Raw genomic sequence first — 20369 nt, 5'->3', positions numbered from 1 at the left:
GGAGCGGTGTTGTGGGATCTCTAATGTAACGTAAAAACCCAAAGTTTTCCCACAATACCAGACGACCATTTAATTTTTGGGCGTCCGTGGCGCAATGGTTAGCGCGTTCGGCTGTTAACCGAAAGGTTGGTGGTTCGAGCCCATCCGGGAGCGGTGTTGTGACGTCTCAGATGTTACGTAAAATGTCAGAGTTTTTCCACAATACCTGACGAACATTTCATTTCTGGGCTTCCGTGGCGCAATAATTAGCGCGTCCAGCTGTTAATCGAAAGGTTGGTGGTTCGAGCCCACCCGGGAGCGGTGTTTTGGGATCTCAAATGTAACGTAAATAGCCAAAGTTTTTCCACAATACCAGACGACCATTTAATTTTTGGGCGTCCGTGGCGCAATGGTTAGCGCGTTCGGCTGTTAACCGAAAGGTTGGTGGTTCGAGCCCATCCGGGAGCGGTGTTGTGACGTCTCAGATGTTACGTAAAATGTCAGAGTTTTTCCACAATACTTGACGAACATTTCATTTCTGGGCTTCCGTGGCGCAATAATTAGCGCGTCCAGCTGTTAATCGAAAGGTTGGTGGTTCGAGCCCATCCGGGAGCGGTGTTGTGAGGTCTCAGATGTAGCGTGAAAAGTCAAACTTTTTCCGTAATACATGATAACCATTTATTTTCTGAGCTTCCGTGGCTCAATGTTCGGCTGTTAACTAATAGGTTGGTGGTTCGAGCCCATCCGGGAGAAGTGTTGTGACGTCTCTAGTTTTTGGGCTTCCGTGGCGCAATGGTTAGCGCGTTCGGCTGTTAACCAATAGGTTGGTGGTTCGAGCCCACCCGGGAGCGGTGATGTGGGATCTCAAATGTAACGTAGAAAGCCAAAGTTTTTCCACAATATCTGACGACCATTTATTTTTTGGGATTCCTAGGCGCAATGGTTAGCGCGTTCGGCTGTTAACCGAAAGGTTGGTGGTTCGAGCCCAACCGGGAGAGGTGTAGTAGGGTCTCAGATGTAACGTAATAAGTCATAACTTATCCACAATACCTGACAACCATTCAATTTCTGAGCTTCCGTGGCTCAATGGTTAGCGCGTTCGGCTGTTAACCAATAGGTTGGTGGTTCGAGCCCATCCGGGAGCGGTGTTGTGACGTCTCAGATGTTACGTAAAATGTCAGAGTTTTTCCACAATACCTGACGAACATTTCATTTCTGGGCTTCCGTGGCGCAATAATTAGCGCGTCCAGCTGTTAATCGAAAGGTTGGTGGTTCGAGCCCACCCGGGAGCGGTGTTTTGGGATCTCAAATGTAACGTAAATAGCCAAAGTTTTTCCACAATACCTGACGACCATTTAATTTTTGGCCGTCCGTGGCGAATGGTTAGCGCGTTCGGCTGTTAACAAAAAGGTTGGTGGTTCGAGCCCATCCGGGAGCGGTGTTGTGAGGTCTCAGATGTAGCGTGAAAAGTCAAACTTTTTCCCTTATACATGATAACCATTTATTTTCTGAGCTTCCGTGGCTCAATGGTTAGCGCGTTCGGCTGTTAACTAACAGGTTGGTGGTTCGAGCCCATCCGGGAGAGGTGTTGTGACGTCTCAGATGTAACGTAAAATGTCAGAGTTTTTCCACAATACCTGACGAACATTTAATTTTTGGGCTTCCGTGGCTCAATGGTTAGCGCGTTCGGCTGTTAATCGAAAGGTTGGTGGTTCGAGCCCATCCGGGAGCGGTGTTGTGAGGTCTCAGATGTAGCGTGAAAAGTCAAACTTTTTCCATAATACGTGATAACCATTTATTTTCTGAGCTTCCATGGCTGAATTGTTAGCGCGTTCGGCTGTTAACCAATAGGTTGGTGGTTCGAGCCCACCCGGGAGCGGTGTTTTGGGATCTCAAATGTAACGTAAATAGCCAAAGTTTTTCCACAATACCTGTCGACCATTTAATTTTTGGGCGTCCGTGGCGCAATGGTTAGCGCGTTCGGCTGTTAACCGAAAGGTTGGAGGTTCGAGCCCATCCGGGAGCGGTGTTGTGAGGTCTCAGATGTGAAGTAAAAAGTCAAAGTTTTACCTCAATACCTGACGACCATTTAATATTTGGGCTTCCGTTGCGCTATGGTTAGCGCGTTCGGCTGTTAACCGAAAGGTTGGTGGTTCGAGCCCACCCGGGAGCGGTGTTGTGGGATCTCTAATGTAACGTAAAAACCCAAAGTTTTCCCACAATACCAGACGACCATTTAATTTTTGGGCGTCCGTGGCGCAATGGTTAGCGCGTTCGGCTGTTAACCGAAAGGTTGGTGGTTCGAGCCCATCCGGGAGCGGTGTTGTGACGTCTCAGATGTTACGTAAAATGTCAGAGTTTTTCCACAATACCTGACGAACATTTCATTTCTGGGCTTCCGTGGCGCAATAATTAGCGCGTCCAGCTGTTAATCGAAAGGTTGGTGGTTCGAGCCCATCCGGGAGCGGTGTTGTGAGGTCTCAGATGTAGCGTGAAAAGTCAAACTTTTTCCGTAATACATGATAACCATTTATTTTCTGAGCTTCCGTGGCTCAATGTTCGGCTGTTAACTAATAGGTTGGTGGTTCGAGCCCATCCGGGAGAAGTGTTGTGACGTCTCTAGTTTTTGGGCTTCCGTGGCGCAATGGTTAGCGCGTTCGGCTGTTAACCAATAGGTTGGTGGTTCGAGCCCACCTGGGAGCGGTGATGTGGGATCTCAAATGTAACGTAGAAAGCCAAAGTTTTTCCACAATATCTGACGACCATTTATTTTTTGGGATTCCTAGGCGCAATGGTTAGCGCGTTCGGCTGTTAACCGAAAGGTTGGTGGTTCGAGCCCAACCGGGAGAGGTGTAGTAGGGTCTCAGATGTAACGTAATAAGTCATAACTTATCCACAATACCTGACAACCATTCAATTTCTGAGCTTCCGTGGCTCAATGGTTAGCGCGTTCGGCTGTTAACCAATAGGTTGGTGGTTCGAGCCCATCCGGGAGCGGTGTTGTGAGGTCTCAGATGTAACGTAAAATGTCAGAGTTTTTCCACAATACCTGACGAACATTTAATTTGTGGGCTTCCGTGGCGCAATGATTAGCGCGTTCAGCTGTTAATCGAAAGGTTGAAGGTTCGAGCCCACCCGGGAGAGGTGTTGTGGGGTCTCAGATGTAGCGTAAAAAGTCAAAACTTTTCCACAATACGTGACAACCATTTAATTTCTGAGCTCCCGTGGCTCAATGGTTAGCGCGTTCGGCTGTTAACCAATAGGTTGGTGGTTCGAGCCCATCCGGGAGCGGTGTTGTGAGGTCTCAGATGTGACGTAAAAAGTCAAGGTTTTTACACAATACCTGACGAGCATTTAATTTTTGGGCTTCCGTGGCGCAATGGTTAGCGCGTTCGGCTGTTAACCAATAGGTTGGTGGTTCGAGCCCACCCGGGAGCGGTGATGTGGGATCCCAAATGTAACGTAGAAAGCCAAAGTTTTTCCACAATATCTGACGACCATTTATTTTTTGGGCTTCCTAGGCGCAATGGTTAGCGCGTTCGGCTGTTAACCGAAAGGTTGGTGGTTCGAGCCCAACCGGGAGAGGTGTTGTAGGGTCTCAGATGTAACGTAATAATCATAACTTATCCACAATACCTGACAACCATTCAATTTCTGAGCTTCCGTGGCTCAATGGTTAGCGCGTTCGGCTGTTAACCAATAGGTTGGTGGTTCGAGTCCATCCGGGAGCGGTGTTGTGAGGTCTCAGATGTAACGTAAAATGTCAGAGTTTTTCCACAATACCTCACGAACATTTAATTTTTGGGCTTCCGTGGCGCAATGATTAGCGCGTTCAGCTGTTAATCGAAAGGTTGAAGGTTCGAGCCCACCCGGGAGAGGTGTTGTGGGGTCTCAGATGTAGCGTAAAAAGTCAAAACTTTTCCACAATTCGTGACAACCATTTAATTTCTGAGCTTCCGGGGCTCAATGGTTAGCGCGTACGGCTGTTAACCAATAGGTTGGTGGTTCGAGCCCACCCGGGAGCGGTATTGTGAGATCTCAAATGTAACGTTGAAAGCCAAGGTTTTTCCACAATATCTGACGACCATCTAGTTTTTGGGCTTCCGTCGCGCAATGGTTAACCGAAAGGTTGGTGGTTCGAGCCCAACCGGGAGAGGTGTTATAGGGTCTCAGATGTAACGTAATAAGTCATAACTTATCCACAATACCTGACAACCATTTAATTTCTGAGCTTCCGTGGCTCAATGGTTAGTGCGTTCGGCTGTTAACCAATAGGTTGGTGGTTCGAGCCCATTCGGGAGCGGTTTTGTGAGGTCCTAGATGTAACGTAAAATGTCAGAGTTTTTCAACAATACCTGACGAACATTTAATTTTTGGGCTTCCGTGGCGCAATGATTAGCGCGTTCAGCTGTTAATCGAATGGTTGAAGGTTCGAGCCCACCCGGGAGAGGTGTTGTGGGGTCTCAGATGTAGCGTAAAAAGTCAAACCTTTTCCACAATACGTGACAACCATTTAATTTCTGAGCTTCCGTGGCTCAATGGTTAGCGCGTTCGGCTGTTAACCAATAGGTTGGTGGTTTGAGCCCATCCGAGAGCGGTGTTGTGAGGTCTCAGATGTAACGTAAAAACCCAAAGTTTTCCCACAATACCAGACGACCATTTAATTTTTGGGCGTCCGTGGCGCAATGGTTAGCGCGTTCGGCTGTTAACCGAAAGGTTGGTGGTTCGAGCCCATCCGGGAGCGGTGTTGTGAGGTCTCAGATGTAGCGTGAAAAGTCAAACTTTTTCCGTAATACATGATAACCATTTATTTTCTGAGCTTCCGTGGCTCAATGTTCGGCTGTTAACTAATAGGTTGGTGGTTCGAGCCCATCCGGGAGAAGTGTTGTGACGTCTCTAGTTTTTGGGCTTCCGTGGCGCAATGGTTAGCGCGTTCGGCTGTTAACCAATAGGTTGGTGGTTCGAGCCCACCTGGGAGCGGTGATGTGGGATCTCAAATGTAACGTAGAAAGCCAAAGTTTTTCCACAATATCTGACGACCATTTATTTTTTGGGATTCCTAGGCGCAATGGTTAGCGCGTTCGGCTGTTAACCGAAAGGTTGGTGGTTCGAGCCCAACCGGGAGAGGTGTAGTAGGGTCTCAGATGTAACGTAATAAGTCATAACTTATCCACAATACCTGACAACCATTCAATTTCTGAGCTTCCGTGGCTCAATGGTTAGCGCGTTCGGCTGTTAACCAATAGGTTGGTGGTTCGAGCCCATCCGGGAGCGGTGTTGTGAGGTCTCAGATGTAACGTAAAATGTCAGAGTTTTTCCACAATACCTGACGAACATTTAATTTGTGGGCTTCCGTGGCGCAATGATTAGCGCGTTCAGCTGTTAATCGAAAGGTTGAAGGTTCGAGCCCACCCGGGAGAGGTGTTGTGGGGTCTCAGATGTAGCGTAAAAAGTCAAAACTTTTCCACAATACGTGACAACCATTTAATTTCTGAGCTCCCGTGGCTCAATGGTTAGCGCGTTCGGCTGTTAACCAATAGGTTGGTGGTTCGAGCCCATCCGGGAGCGGTGTTGTGAGGTCTCAGATGTGACGTAAAAAGTCAAGGTTTTTACACAATACCTGACGAGCATTTAATTTTTGGGCTTCCGTGGCGCAATGGTTAGCGCGTTCGGCTGTTAACCAATAGGTTGGTGGTTCGAGCCCACCCGGGAGCGGTGATGTGGGATCCCAAATGTAACGTAGAAAGCCAAAGTTTTTCCACAATATCTGACGACCATTTATTTTTTGGGCTTCCTAGGCGCAATGGTTAGCGCGTTCGGCTGTTAACCGAAAGGTTGGTGGTTCGAGCCCAACCGGGAGAGGTGTTGTAGGGTCTCAGATGTAACGTAATAATCATAACTTATCCACAATACCTGACAACCATTCAATTTCTGAGCTTCCGTGGCTCAATGGTTAGCGCGTTCGGCTGTTAACCAATAGGTTGGTGGTTCGAGTCCATCCGGGAGCGGTGTTGTGAGGTCTCAGATGTAACGTAAAATGTCAGAGTTTTTCCACAATACCTCACGAACATTTAATTTTTGGGCTTCCGTGGCGCAATGATTAGCGCGTTCAGCTGTTAATCGAAAGGTTGAAGGTTCGAGCCCACCCGGGAGAGGTGTTGTGGGGTCTCAGATGTAGCGTAAAAAGTCAAAACTTTTCCACAATTCGTGACAACCATTTAATTTCTGAGCTTCCGTGGCTCAATGGTTAGCGCGTACGGCTGTTAACCAATAGGTTGGTGGTTCGAGCCCACCCGGGAGCGGTGTTGTGAGATCTCAAATGTAACGTTGAAAGCCAAAGTTTTTCCACAATATCTGACGACCATCTAGTTTTTGGGCTTCCGTCGCGCAATGGTTAGCGCGTTCGGCTGTTAACCGAAAGGTTGGTGGTTCGAGCCCAACCGGGAGAGGTGTTATAGGGTCTCAGATGTAACGTAATAAGTCATAACTTATCCACAATACCTGACAACCATTTAATTTCTGAGCTTCCGTGGCTCAATGGTTAGTGCGTTCGGCTGTTAACCAATAGGTTGGTGGTTCGAGCCCATTCGGGAGCGGTTTTGTGAGGTCCTAGATGTAACGTAAAATGTCAGAGTTTTTCAACAATACCTGACGAACATTTAATTTTTGGGCTTCCGTGGCGCAATGATTAGCGCGTTCAGCTGTTAATCGAATGGTTGAAGGTTCGAGCCCACCCGGGAGAGGTGTTGTGGGGTCTCAGATGTAGCGTAAAAAGTCAAACCTTTTCCACAATACGTGACAACCATTTAATTTCTGAGCTTCCGTGGCTCAATGGTTAGCGCGTTCGGCTGTTAACCAATAGGTTGGTGGTTTGAGCCCATCCGAGAGCGGTGTTGTGAGGTCTCAGATGTAACGTAAAATGTCAGAGTTTTTCCACAATACCTGTGGAACATTTAATTTGTGGGCTTCCGTGGCGCAATGACTAGCGCGTTCAGCTGTTAATCGAAAGGTTGGAGGTTCGAGCCCACCCGGGAGAGGTGTTGTGGGGTCTCAGATGTAGCGTAAAAAGTCAAAACTTTTCCACAATACGTGACAACCATTTAATTTCTGAGCTTCCGTGGCTCAATGGTTAGCGCGTTCGGCTGTTAACCAATAGATTGGTGGTTCGAGCCCATCCGAGAGCGGTGTTGTGAGGTCTCAGGTGTAACGTAAAATGTCAGAGTTTTTCCACAATACCTGTGGAACATTTAATTTGTGGGCTTCCGTGGCGCAATGACTAGCGCGTTCAGCTGTTAATCGAAAGGTTGGAGGTTCGAGCCCACCCGGGAGAGGTGTTGTGGGGTCTCAGATGTAGCGTAAAAAGTCAAAACGTTTCCACAATACGTGACAACCATTTAATTTCTGAGCTTCCGTGGCTCAATGGTTAGCGCGTTCGGCTGTTAACCAATAGGTTGGTGGTTCGAGCCCATCCTGGAGCGGTGTTGTGAGGCCTCAGTTGTGACGTAAAAAGTGAAGGTTTTTACACAATACCTGACGAGAATTTAGTTATTGGGCTTCCGTGGCGCAATGGTTAGCGCGTTCGGCTGTTAACCAATAGGTTGGTGGTTCGAGCCCACCCGGGAGCGGTGTTGTGGGATCTCAAATGTAACGTAGAAAGCCAAAGTTTTTCCACAATACCTGACGACCATTTATTTTTTGGGCTTCCTTGGCGCAATGGTTAGCGCGTTCGGCTGTTAACCGAAAGGTTGGTGGTTCGAGCCCAACCGGGAGAGGTGTTGTAGGGTCTCAGATGTAACGTAAAAAGTCAAAACTTATCCACAATACCTGACAACCATTCAATTTCTGAGCTTCCGTGGCTCAATGGTTAGCGCGTTCGGCTGTTAACCAATAGGTTGGTGGTTCGAACCCATCCGGGAGCGGTGTTGTGAGGTCTCAGATGTAACGTAAAATGTCAGAGTTTTTCCACAATACCTCACGAACATTTAATTTTTGGGCTTCCGTGGCGCAATGATTAGCGCGTTCAGCTGTTAATCGAAAGGTTGAAGGTTCGAGCCCACCCGGGAGAGGTGTTGTGGGGTCTCAGATGTAGCGTAAAAAGTCAAACCTTTTCCACAATACGTGACAACCATTTAATTTCTGAGCTTCCGTGGCTCAATGGTTAGCGCGTTCGGCTGTTAACCAATAGGTTGGTGGTTTGAGCCCATCCGAGAGCGGTGTTGTGAGGTCTCAGATGTAACGTAAAATGTCAGAGTTTTTCCACAATACCTGTGGAACATTTAATTTGTGGGCTTCCGTGGCGCAATGGTTAGCGCGTTCAGCTGTTATTCAAAAGACTGGTGGTTTGAGCCCTCCCGGGAGCGGTGCTGTGAGGTCTCAGATGTAACGAAAAATGTCAGAGTTTTTCCACAATAACTGACGAACAGTTAATTTTTGGGCTTCCGTTGCGCAATGGTTAGCGCGTTCGGCTGTTGACCGAAAGGTTGGTGGTTCGAGCCCACCTGGGAGAGGTGTTGTAGGGTCTCAGCTGTAACGTAAAAAGTCAAAACTTATCCACAATACCTGACAACCATTCAATTTCTGAGCTTCCGTGGCTCAATGGTTAGCGCGTTCGGCTGTTAACCAATAGGTTGGTGGTTCGAACCCATCCGGGAGCGGTGTTGTGAGGTCTCAGATGTAACGTAAAATGTCAGAGTTTTTCCACAATACCTCACGAACATTTAATTTTTGGGCTTCCGTGGCGCAATGATTAGCGCGTTCAGCTGTTAATCGAAAGGTTGAAGGTTCGAGCCCACCCGGGAGAGGTGTTGTGGGGTCTCAGATGTAGCGTAAAAAGTCAAACCTTTTCCACAATACGTGACAACCATTTAATTTCTGAGCTTCCGTGGCTCAATGGTTAGCGCGTTCGGCTGTTAACCAATAGGTTGGTGGTTTGAGCCCATCCGAGAGCGGTGTTGTGAGGTCTCAGATGTAACGTAAAATGTCAGAGTTTTTCCACAATAACTGACGAACAGTTAATTTTTGGGCTTCCGTGGCGCAATGGTTAGCGCGTTCAGCAGTAAAACAATAGGTTGGTGGTTCGAGCCCACCCGGGAGAGGTGTTGTGGGGTCTCAGATGTAGCGTAAAAAGTCAAACCTTTTCCACAATACGTGACAACCATTTAATTTCTGAGCTTCCGTGGCTCAATGGTTAGCGCGTTCGGCTGTTAACCAATAGGTTGGTGGTTTGAGCCCATCCGAGAGCGGTGTTGTGAGGTCTCAGATGTAACGTAAAATGTCAGAGTTTTTCCACAATACCTGTGGAACATTTAATTTGTGGGCTTCCGTGGCGCAATGACTAGCGCGTTCAGCTGTTAATCGAAAGGTTGGAGGTTCGAGCCCACCCGGGAGAGGTGTTGTGGGGTCTCAGATGTAGCGTAAAAAGTCAAAACTTTTCCACAATACGTGACAACCATTTAATTTCTGAGCTTCCGTGGCTCAATGGTTAGCGCGTTCGGCTGTTAACCAAAAGGTTGGTGGTTCGAGCCCATCCGAGAGCGGTGTTGTGAGGTCTCAGGTGTAACGTAAAATGTCAGAGTTTTTCCACAATACCTGTGGAACATTTAATTTGTGGGCTTCCGTGGCGCAATGGTTAGCACGTTCGGCTGTTAACCGAAAGGTTGGTGGTTCGAGCCCACCCGAAAGCGGTGTTGTGAGGTCTCAGATGTAACGTAATATGTCATAGTTTTTCCACAATACCTGACGACCATTTAATATTTGGGCTTACGTGGCGCAATGGTTAGTGCGCTCAGCTGTTATTCAAAAGGTTGGTGGTTCGAGCCCCTCCGGGAGCGTTTTGTGGGGTCTCAGATGTAACGTAAAAAGTCAGAGTTACTCCACAATACCTGACAACCATTTAATTACTGAGCTTCCGTGGCTCAATGGTTAGCGCTTTCGGCTGTTAACCAATAGGTTGGTGGTTCGAGCCCATCCGGGAGCGGTGTTGTGAGGTCTCAGATGTAACGTAAAATGTCATAGTTTTTCCACAGCACCTGACGACCATTTAAATTTTGGGCTTCCGTGGCGCAATGGTTAGCGCGTTCAGCTGTTATTCAAAAGACTGGTGGTTTGAGCCCTCCCGGGAGCGGTGCTGTGAGGTCTCAGATGTAACGAAAAATGTCAGAGTTTTTCCACAATAACTGACGAACAGTTAATTTTTGGGCTTCCGTGGCGCAATGGTTAGCGCGTTCAGCAGTAAAACAATAGGTTGGTGGTTCGAGCCCACCCGGGAGCGGTGTTGTGGGATCTCAAATGTAACGTAAAAAGCCAAAGTTTTTTCACAATACCTGACGACCATTTAATTCTTGGGCTTCCGTTGCGCAATGGTTAGCGCGTTCGTCTGTTGACCGAAAGGTTGGTGGTTCGAGCCCACCTGGGAGAGGTGTTGTAGGGTCTCAGATGTAACGTAAAAAGTCATAACTTATCCACAATACCTAACAACCATTTAATTTCTGAGCTTCTGTGGCTCAATGGTTAGCGCGTTCGGCTGTTAACCAATAGGTTGGTGGTTCGAGCCCATCCGGGAGAAGTGTTGTGACGTCTCAGATGTAACGTAAAATGTCAGAGTTTTTCCACAATACCTGACGAACATTTAATTTTTGGGCTTCCGTGGCTCAATGGTTAGAGCGTTCGGCTGTTAACCAATAGGTTGGTGGTTCGAGCCCTCCCGGGAGCGGTGTTGTGACGTCTCATATGTAACGTAAAATGTCAGAGTTTTTCCACAATACCTGACGAGCATTTAATTTTTGGGCTTCCGTGGCGCAATGGTTAGCGCGTTCAGCTGTTATTCAAAAGACTGGTGGTTTGAGCCCTCCCGGGAGCGGTGCTGTGAGGTCTCAGATGTAACGAAAAATGTCAGAGTTTTTCCACAATAACTGACGAACAGTTAATTTTTGGGCTTCCGTGGCGCAATGGTTAGCGCGTTCAGCAGTAAAACAATAGGTTGGTGGTTCGAGCCCACCCGGGAGCGGTGTTGTGGGATCTCAAATGTAACGTAAAAAGCCAAAGTTTTTTCACAATACCTGACGACCATTTAATTCTTGGGCTTCCGTTGCGCAATGGTTAGCGCGTTCGGCTGTTGACCGAAAGGTTGGTGGTTCGAGCCCACCTGGGAGAGGTGTTGTAGGGTCTCAGATGTAACGTAAAAAGTCAAAACTTATCCACAATACCTGACAACCATTCAATTTCTGAGCTTCCGTGGCTCAATGGTTAGCGCGTTCGGCTGTTAACCAATAGGTTGGTGGTTCGAACCCATCCGGGAGCGGTGTTGTGAGGTCTCAGATGTAACGTAAAATGTCAGAGTTTTTCCACAATACCTCACGAACATTTAATTTTTGGGCTTCCGTGGCGCAATGATTAGCGCGTTCAGCTGTTAATCGAAAGGTTGAAGGTTCGAGCCCACCCGGGAGAGGTGTTGTGGGGTCTCAGATGTAGCGTAAAAAGTCAAACCTTTTCCACAATACGTGACAACCATTTAATTTCTGAGCTTCCGTGGCTCAATGGTTAGCGCGTTCGGCTGTTAACCAATAGGTTGGTGGTTTGAGCCCATCCGAGAGCGGTGTTGTGAGGTCTCAGATGTAACGTAAAATGTCAGAGTTTTTCCACAATACCTGTGGAACATTTAATTTGTGGGCTTCCGTGGCGCAATGACTAGCGCGTTCAGCTGTTAATCGAAAGGTTGGAGGTTCGAGCCCACCCGGGAGAGGTGTTGTGGGGTCTCAGATGTAGCGTAAAAAGTCAAAACTTTTCCACAATACGTGACAACCATTTAATTTCTGAGCTTCCGTGGCTCAATGGTTAGCGCGTTCGGCTGTTAACCAAAAGGTTTTTGGTTCGAGCCCATCCGAGAGCGGTGTTGTGAGGTCTCAGGTGTAACGTAAAATGTCAGAGTTTTTCCACAATACCTGTGGAACATTTATTTTGTGGGCTTCCGTGGCGCAATGGTTAGCACGTTCGGCTGTTAACCGAAAGGTTGGTGGTTCGAGCCCACCCGAAAGCGGTGTTGTGAGGTCTCAGATGTAACGTAATATGTCATAGTTTTTCCACAATACCTGACGACCATTTAATATTTGGGCTTACGTGGCGCAATGGTTAGTGCGCTCAGCTGTTATTCAAAAGGTTGGTGGTTCGAGCCCCTCCGGGAGCGTTTTGTGGGGTCTCAGATGTAACGTAAAAAGTCAGAGTTTCTCCACAATACCTGACAACCATTTAATTACTGAGCTTCCGTGGCTCAATGGTTAGCGCTTTCGGCTGTTAACCAATAGGTTGGTGGTTCGAGCCCATCCGGGAGCGGTGTTGTGAGGTCTCAGATGTAACGTAAAATGTCATAGTTTTTCCACAGCACCTGACGACCATTTAAATTTTGGGCTTCCGTGGCGCAATGGTTAGCGCGTTCAGCTGTTATTCAAAAGACTGGTGGTTTGAGCCCTCCCGGGAGCGGTGCTGTGAGGTCTCAGATGTAACGAAAAATGTCAGAGTTTTTCCACAATAACTGACGAACAGTTAATTTTTGGGCTTCCGTGGCGCAATGGTTAGCGCGTTCAGCTGTTAACCGAAAGGTTGGTGGTTCGAGCCCACCCGGGAGCGGTGTTTTTGGATCTCAAATGTAACGTAAATAGCCAAAGTTTTTCCACAATACCTGACGACCATTTAATTTTTGGGCGTCCGTGGCGAATGGTTAGCGCGTTCGGCTGTTAACCAATAGGTTGGTGGTTCGAGCCCATCCGGGAGCGTTTTGTGGTGTCTCAGATGTAACGTGAAAAGTCAGAGTTTTTCCACAATACCTGACGAACATTTAATTTTTGGGCTTCCGTGGCTCAATGGTTAGCGCGTTCGGCTGTTAACCAGTAAGTTGGTGGTTCGAGCCCACCCGAAACCGGTGTTGTGAGGTCTCAGATGTGGCGTAAAAAGTCAAGGTTTCTCCACAATACCTGACAACCATTTAATTACTGAGCTTCCGTGGCTCAATGGTTGGCGCGTTCGGCTGTTAACCGAAAGGTTGGTGGTTCGAGCCCATCCGGGAGCGGTGTTGTGAGGTCTCAGATGTGACGTAAAAGTCAAGAGTTTTCCACAATACCTGACGACCTATTAATATTTGGGCTTCCGTGGCGCAATGGTTAGTGCGTTCAGCAGTTAACCGAAAGGTGGGTGGCTCGAGCCCACCCGGGAGAGGTGTTGTGGGGTCTCAGATGTAGCGTAAAAAGTCAAACCTTTTCCACAATACGGGACAACCATTTAATTCCTGAGCTTCCGTGGCTCAATGGTTAGCGCGTTCGGCTGTTAACCAATAGGTTGGTGGTTCGAGCCCACCCGGGAGCGGTGTTGTGGGGTCTCAGATGTAGCATAAAAATTCAAAACTTTTCCACAATACGTGATAACCATTTAATTTCTGAGCTTCCGTGGCTTAATTGTTAGCGCGTTCGGCTGTTAACCAATAGGTTGGTGGTTCGAGCCCACCCGGGACCGGTGTTGTGGGATCTCAAATGTAACGTAAAAACCAAAGTTTTTCCACAATACCTGACGACCATTGAATTTTTGGGTTTCCGTGGCGCATTGGTTAGCGCGTTCGGCTATGAACCGAAAGGTTGGTGGTTCGTGCCCATCCGGGAGCGGTGTTGTGAGGTCTCAGATGTGACGTAAAAAGTCGAGGTTTTTCCACAATACCTGACGAACATTTAATTTTTGGGCTTCCGTGGCGCAATGGTTAGCGCGCTCAACTGTTATTCAAAAGGTTGGTGGTTCGAGCGTACCCGGGAGCGGTGTTGTGATGTCTCAGATGTGACGTAAAAAGTCGAGGTTTTTCCACAATACCTGACCACCATTTAATATTTGGGCTTCCGTGGCGCAATGGTTAGCGCGTTCGGCTGTTAACCGAAAGGTTGGTGGTTCGAGCCCACCCGAAAGCGGTGTTGTGAGGTCTCAGATGTAACGTAAAATGTCATAGTTTTTCCACAATACCTGACGACCATTTAATATTTGGGCTTACGTGGCGCAATGGTTAGTGCGCTCAGCTGTTATTCAAAAGGTTGGTGATTCGAGCCCCTCCGGGAGCGTTTTGTGGGGTCTCAGATGCGACGTAAAAAGTCGAGGTTTTTCCACAATACCTGACGACCATTTAATACTTGGGCTTCCGTGGCGCAATGGTTAGCGCGTTCGGCTGTTAACCGAAAGGTTGGTGGTTCGAGCCCACCCGAAAGCGGTGTTGTGAGGTCTCAGATGTAACGTAAAATGTCATAGTTTTTCCACAATACCTGACGACCATTTAATATTTGGGCTTACGTGGCGCAATGGTTAGTGCGCTCAGCTGTTATTCAAAAGGTTGGTGGTTCGAGCCCCTCCGGGAGCGTTTTGTGGGGTCTCAGATGTAACGTAAAAAGTCAGAGTTTCTCCACAATACCTGACAACCATTTAATTACTGAGCTTCCGTGGCTCAATGGTTAGCGCGTTCGGCTGTTAACCAATAGGTTGGTGGTTCGAGCCCATCCGGGAGCGGTGTTGTGAGGTCTCAGATGTAACGTAAAATGTCATAGTTTTTCTACAGCACCTGACGACCATTTAAATTTTGGGCTTCCGTGGCGCAATGGTTAGCGCGTTCAGCTGTTATTCAAAAGACTGGTGGTTTGAGCCCTCCCGGGAGCGGTGCTGTGAGGTCTCAGATGTAACGTAAAATGTCAGAGTTTTTCCACAATAACTGACGAACATTTAATTTTTGGGCTTCCGTGGCGCAATGGTTAGCGCGTTCAGCAGTAAATCAATAGGTTGGTGGTTCGAGCCCACCCGGGAGCGGTGTTGTGGGATCTCAAATGTAACGTAAAAAGCCAAAGTTTTTTCACAATACCTGACGACCATTTAATTCTTGGGCTTCCGTTGCGCAATGGTTAGCGCGTTCGGCTGTTGACCGAAAGGTTGGTGGTTCGAGCCCACCTGGGAGAGGTGTTGTAGGGTCTCAGATGTAACGTAAAAAGTCATAACTTATCCACAATACCTAACAACCATTTAATTTCTGAGCTTCTGTGGCTCAATGGTTAGCGCGTTCGGCTGTTAACCAATAGGTTGGTGGTTCGAGCCCATCCGGGAGAAGTGTTGTGACGTCTCAGATGTAACGTAAAATGTCAGAGTTTTTCCACAATACCTGACGAACATTTAATTTTTGGGCTTCCGTGGCTCAATGGTTAGAGCGTTCGGCTGTTAACCAATAGGTTGGTGGTTCGAGCCCTCCCGGGAGCGGTGTTGTGACGTCTCAGATGTAACGTAAAATGTCAGAGTTTTTCCACAATACCTGACGAGCATTTAATTTTTGGGCTTCCGTGGCTCAATGGTTAGCGCGTTCGGCTGTTTATCGAAAGGTTGGTGGTTCGAGCCCATCCGGGAGCGGTGTTGTGAGGTCTCAGATGTAGCGTGAAAAGTCAAACTTTTTCGATTATACGTGATAACCATTTATTTTCTGAGCTTCCGTGGCTCAATTGTTAGCGCGTTCGGCTGTTAACCAATAGGTTGGTGGTTCGAGCCCACCCGGGAGCGGTGTTTTGGGATCTCAAATGTAACGTAAATAGCCAAAGTTTTTCCACAATACCTGTCGACCATTTAATTTTTGGGCGTCCGTGGCGCAATGGTTAGCGCGTTCGGCTGTTAACCGAAAGGTTGGAGGTTCGAGCCCATCCGGGAGCGGTGTTGTGAGGTCTCAGATGTGAAGTAAAAAGTCAAAGTTTTACCTCAATACCTGACGACCATTTAATATTTGGGCTTCCGTTGCGCTATGGTTAGCGCGTTCGGCTGTTAACCGAAAGGTTGGTGGTTCGAGCCCACCCGGGAGCGGTGTTGTGGGATCTCTAATGTAACGTAAAAACCCAAAGTTTTCCCACAATACCAGACGACCATTTAATTTTTGGGCGTCCGTGGCGCAATGGTTAGCGCGTTCGGCTGTTAACCGAAAGGTTGGTGGTTCGAGCCCATCCGGGAGCGGTGTTGTGACGTCTCAGATGTTACGTAAAATGTCAGAGTTTTTCCACAATACCTGACGAACATTTCATTTCTGGGCTTCCGTGGCGCAATAATTAGCGCGTCCAGCTGTTAATCGAAAGGTTGGTGGTTCGAGCCCACCCGGGAGGGGTGTTTTGGGATCTCAAATGTAACGTAAATAGCCAAAGTTTTTCCACAATACCTGACGACCATTTAATTTTTGGGCGTCCGTGGCGAATGGTTAGCGCGTTCGGCTGTTAACCAATAGGTTGGTGGTTCGAGCCCATCCGGGAGAGGTGTTGTGACGTCTCAGATGTAACGTAAAATGTCAGAGTTTTTCCACAATACCTGACGAACATTTAATTTTTGGGCTTCCGTGGCTCAATGGTTAGCGCGTTCGGCTGTTAATCGAAAGGTTGGTGGTTCGAGCCCATCCGGGAGCGGTGTTGTGAGGTCTCAGATGTAGCGTGAAAAGTCAAACTTTTTCCATAATACGTGATAACCATTTATTTTCTGAGCTTCCGTGGCTCAATTGTTAGCGCGTTCGGCCGTTAACCAATAGGTTGGTGGTTCGAGCCCACCCGGGAGCGGTGTTTTGGGATCTCAAATGTAACGTAAATAGCCAAAGTTTTTCCACAATACCTGTCGACCATTTAATTTTTGGGCGTCCGTGGCGCAATGGTTAGCGCGTTCGGCTGTTAACCGAAAGGTTGGAGGTTCGAGCCCATCCGGGAGCGGTGTTGTGAGGTCTCAGATGTGAAGTAAAAAGTCAAAGTTTTACCTCAATACCTGACGACCATTTAATATTTGGTCTTCCGTTGCGCTATGGTTAGCGCGTTCGGCTGTTAACCGAAAGGTTGGTGGTTCGAGCCCACCCGGGAGGGGTGTTTTGGGATCTCAAATGTAACGTAAATAGCCAAAGTTTTTCCACAATACCTGACGACCATTTAATTTTTGGCCGTCCGTGGCGAATGGTTAGCGCGTTCGGCTGTTAACCGAAAGGTTGGTGGTTCGAGCCCATCCGGGAGCGGTGTTGTGAGGTCTCAGATGTAGCATGAAAAGTCAAACTTTTTCCCTAATACATGATAACCATTTATTTTCTGAGCTTCCGTGGCTCAATGGTTAGCGCGTTCGGCTGTTAACTAACAGGTTTTTGGTTCGAGCCCATCCGGGAGAGGTGTTGTGACGTCTCAGATGTAACGTAAAAAGTCAAAACTTATCCACAATACCTGACAACCATTCAATTTCTGAGCTTCCAAGGCTCAATGGTTAGCGCGTCCAGCTGTTAATCGAAAGGTTGGTGGTTCGAGCCCACCCGGGAGGGGTGTTTTGGGATCTCAAATGTAACGTAAATAGCCAAAGTTTTTCCACAATACCTGACGACCATTTAATTTTTGGCCGTCCGTGGCGAATGGTTAGCGCGTTCGGCTGTTAACCGAAAGGTTGGTGGTTCGAGCCCATCCGGGAGCGGTGTTGTGAGGTCTCAGATGTAGCATGAAAAGTCAAACTTTTTCCCTAATACATGATAACCATTTATTTTCTGAGCTTCCGTGGCTCAATGGTTAGCGCGTTCGGCTGTTAACTAACAGGTTGGTGGTTCGAGCCCATCCGGGAGAGGTGTTGTGACGTCTCAGATGTAACGTAAAATGTCAGAGTTTTTCCACAATACCTGACGAACATTTAATTTTTGGGCTTCCGTGGCTCAATGGTTAGCGCGTTCGGCTGTTAATCGAAAGGTTGGTGGTTCGAGCCCATCCGGGAGCGGTGTTGTGAGGTCTCAGATGTAGCGTGAAAAGTCAAACTTTTTCCATAATACGTGATAACCATTTATTTTCTGAGCTTCCGTGGCTCAATTGTTAGCGCGTTCGGCCGTTAACCAATAGGTTGGTGGTTCGAGCCCACCCGGGAGCGGTGTTTTGGGATCTCAAATGTAACGTAAATAGCCAAAGTTTTTCCACAATACCTGTCGACCATTTAATTTTTGGGCGTCCGTGGCGCAATGGTTAGCGCGTTCGGCTGTTAACCGAAAGGTTGGAGGTTCGAGCCCATCCGGGAGCGGTGTTGTGAGGTCTCAGATGTGAAGTAAAAAGTCAAAGTTTTACCTCAATACCTGACGACCATTTAATATTTGGGCTTCCGTTGCGCTATGGTTAGCGCGTTCGGCTGTTAACCGAAAGGTTGGTGGTTCGAGCCCACCCGGGAGCGGTGTTGTGGGATCTCTAATGTAACGTAAAAACCCAAAGTTTTCCCACAATACCAGACGACCATTTAATTTTTGGGCGTCCGTGGCGCAATGGTTAGCGCGTTCGGCTGTTAACCGAAAGGTTGGTGGTTCGAGCCCATCCGGGAGCGGTGTTGTGACGTCTCAGATGTTACGTAAAATGTCAGAGTTTTTCCACAATACCTGACGAACATTTCATTTCTGGGCTTCCGTGGCGCAATAATTAGCGCGTCCAGCTGTTAATCGAAAGGTTGGTGGTTCGAGCCCACCCGGGAGCGGTGTTTTGGGATCTCAAATGTAACGTAAATAGCCAAAGTTTTTCCACAATACCAGACGACCATTTAATTTTTGGGCGTCCGTGGCGCAATGGTTAGCGCGTTCGGCTGTTAACCGAAAGGTTGGTGGTTCGAGCCCATCCGGGAGCGGTGTTGTGACGTCTCAGATGTTACGTAAAATGTCAGAGTTTTTCCACAATACTTGACGAACATTTCATTTCTGGGCTTCCGTGGCGCAATAATTAGCGCGTCCAGCTGTTAATCGAAAGGTTGGTGGTTCGAGCCCATCCGGGAGCGGTGTTGTGAGGTCTCAGATGTAGCGTGAAAAGTCAAACTTTTTCCGTAATACATGATAACCATTTATTTTCTGAGCTTCCGTGGCTCAATGTTCGGCTGTTAACTAATAGGTTGGTGGTTCGAGCCCATCCGGGAGAAGTGTTGTGACGTCTCTAGTTTTTGGGCTTCCGTGGCGCAATGGTTAGCGCGTTCGGCTGTTAACCAATAGGTTGGTGGTTCGAGCCCACCCGGGAGCGGTGATGTGGGATCTCAAATGTAACGTAGAAAGCCAAAGTTTTTCCACAATATCTGACGACCATTTATTTTTTGGGATTCCTAGGCGCAATGGTTACCGCGTTCGGCTGTTAACCGAAAGGTTGGTGGTTCGAGCCCAACCGGGAGAGGTGTAGTAGGGTCTCAGATGTAACGTAATAAGTCATAACTTATCCACAATACCTGACAACCATTCAATTTCTGAGCTTCCGTGGCTCAATGGTTAGCGCGTTCGGCTGTTAACCAATAGGTTGGTGGTTCGAGCCCATCCTGGAGCGGTGTTGTGACGTCTCAGATGTTACGTAAAATGTCAGAGTTTTTCCACAATACCTGACGAACATTTCATTTCTGGGCTTCCGTGGCGCAATAATTAGCGCGTCCAGGTGTTAATCGAAAGGTTGGTGGTTCGAGCCCACCCGGGAGCGGTGTTTTGGGATCTCAAATGTAACGTAAATAGCCAAAGTTTTTCCACAATACCTGACGACCATTTAATTTTTGGCCGTCCGTGGCGAATGGTTAGCGCGTTCGGCTGTTAACCGAAAGGTTGGTGGTTCGAGCCCATCCGGGAGCGGTGTTGTGAGGTCTCAGATGTAGCGTGAAAAGTCAAACTTTTTCCCTTATACATGATAACCATTTATTTTCTGAGCTTCCGTGGCTCAATGGTTAGCGCGTTCGGCTGTTAACTAACAGGTTGGTGGTTCGAGCCCATCCGGGAGAGGTGTTGTGACGTCTCAGATGTAACGTAAAATGTCAGAGTTTTTCCACAATACCTGACGAACATTTAATTTTTGGGCTTCCGTGGCTCAATGGTTAGCGCGTTCGGCTGTTAATCGAAAGGTTGGTGGTTCGAGCCCATCCGGGAGCGGTGTTGTGAGGTCTCAGATGTAGCGTGAAAAGTCAAACTTTTTCCATAATACGTGATAACCATTTATTTTCTGAGCTTCCGTGGCTGAATTGTTAGCGCGTTCGGCTGTTAACCAATAGGTTGGTGGTTCGAGCCCACCCGGGAGCGGTGTTTTGGGATCTCAAATGTAACGTAAATAGCCAAAGTTTTTCCACAATACCTATCGACCAATTAATTTTTGGGCGTCCGTGGCGCAATGGTTAGCGCGTTCGGCTGTTAACCGAAAGGTTGGAGGTTCGAGCCCATCCGGGAGCGGTGTTGTGAGGTCTCAGATGTGAAGTAAAAAGTCAAAGTTTTACCTCAATACCTGACGACCATTTAATATTTGGGCTTCCGTTGCGCTATGGTTAGCGCGTTCGGCTGTTAACCGAAAGGTTGGTGGTTCGAGCCCACCCGGGAGCGGTGTTGTGGGATCTCTAATGTAACGTAAAAACCCAAAGTTTTCCCA

General features: G+C 47.9%; 1 non-coding gene across 1 annotated transcript; it reads left to right on the top strand.

The window, feature by feature from the left end:
* Positions 1–13552: 13552 nt before the first annotated feature.
* Positions 13553–13625, top strand: TRNAH-AUG (transfer RNA histidin (anticodon AUG)). The gene has a single exon. It is a non-coding gene; the product is annotated as a tRNA-His (tRNA).
* Positions 13626–20369: the final 6744 nt, after the last annotated feature.

This window comes from Phalangium opilio, unplaced genomic scaffold (genome assembly GCF_054372755.1).
Source record: "Phalangium opilio isolate 3A_F unplaced genomic scaffold, DU_Popi_V2 ptg000360l_1, whole genome shotgun sequence".
Taxonomy (NCBI): Eukaryota; Metazoa; Arthropoda; class Arachnida; order Opiliones; family Phalangiidae; genus Phalangium; species Phalangium opilio.
The sequence above is the reverse complement of the archived record's forward strand: the minus strand, read 5'-3'. Positions and strand labels throughout refer to the sequence as shown.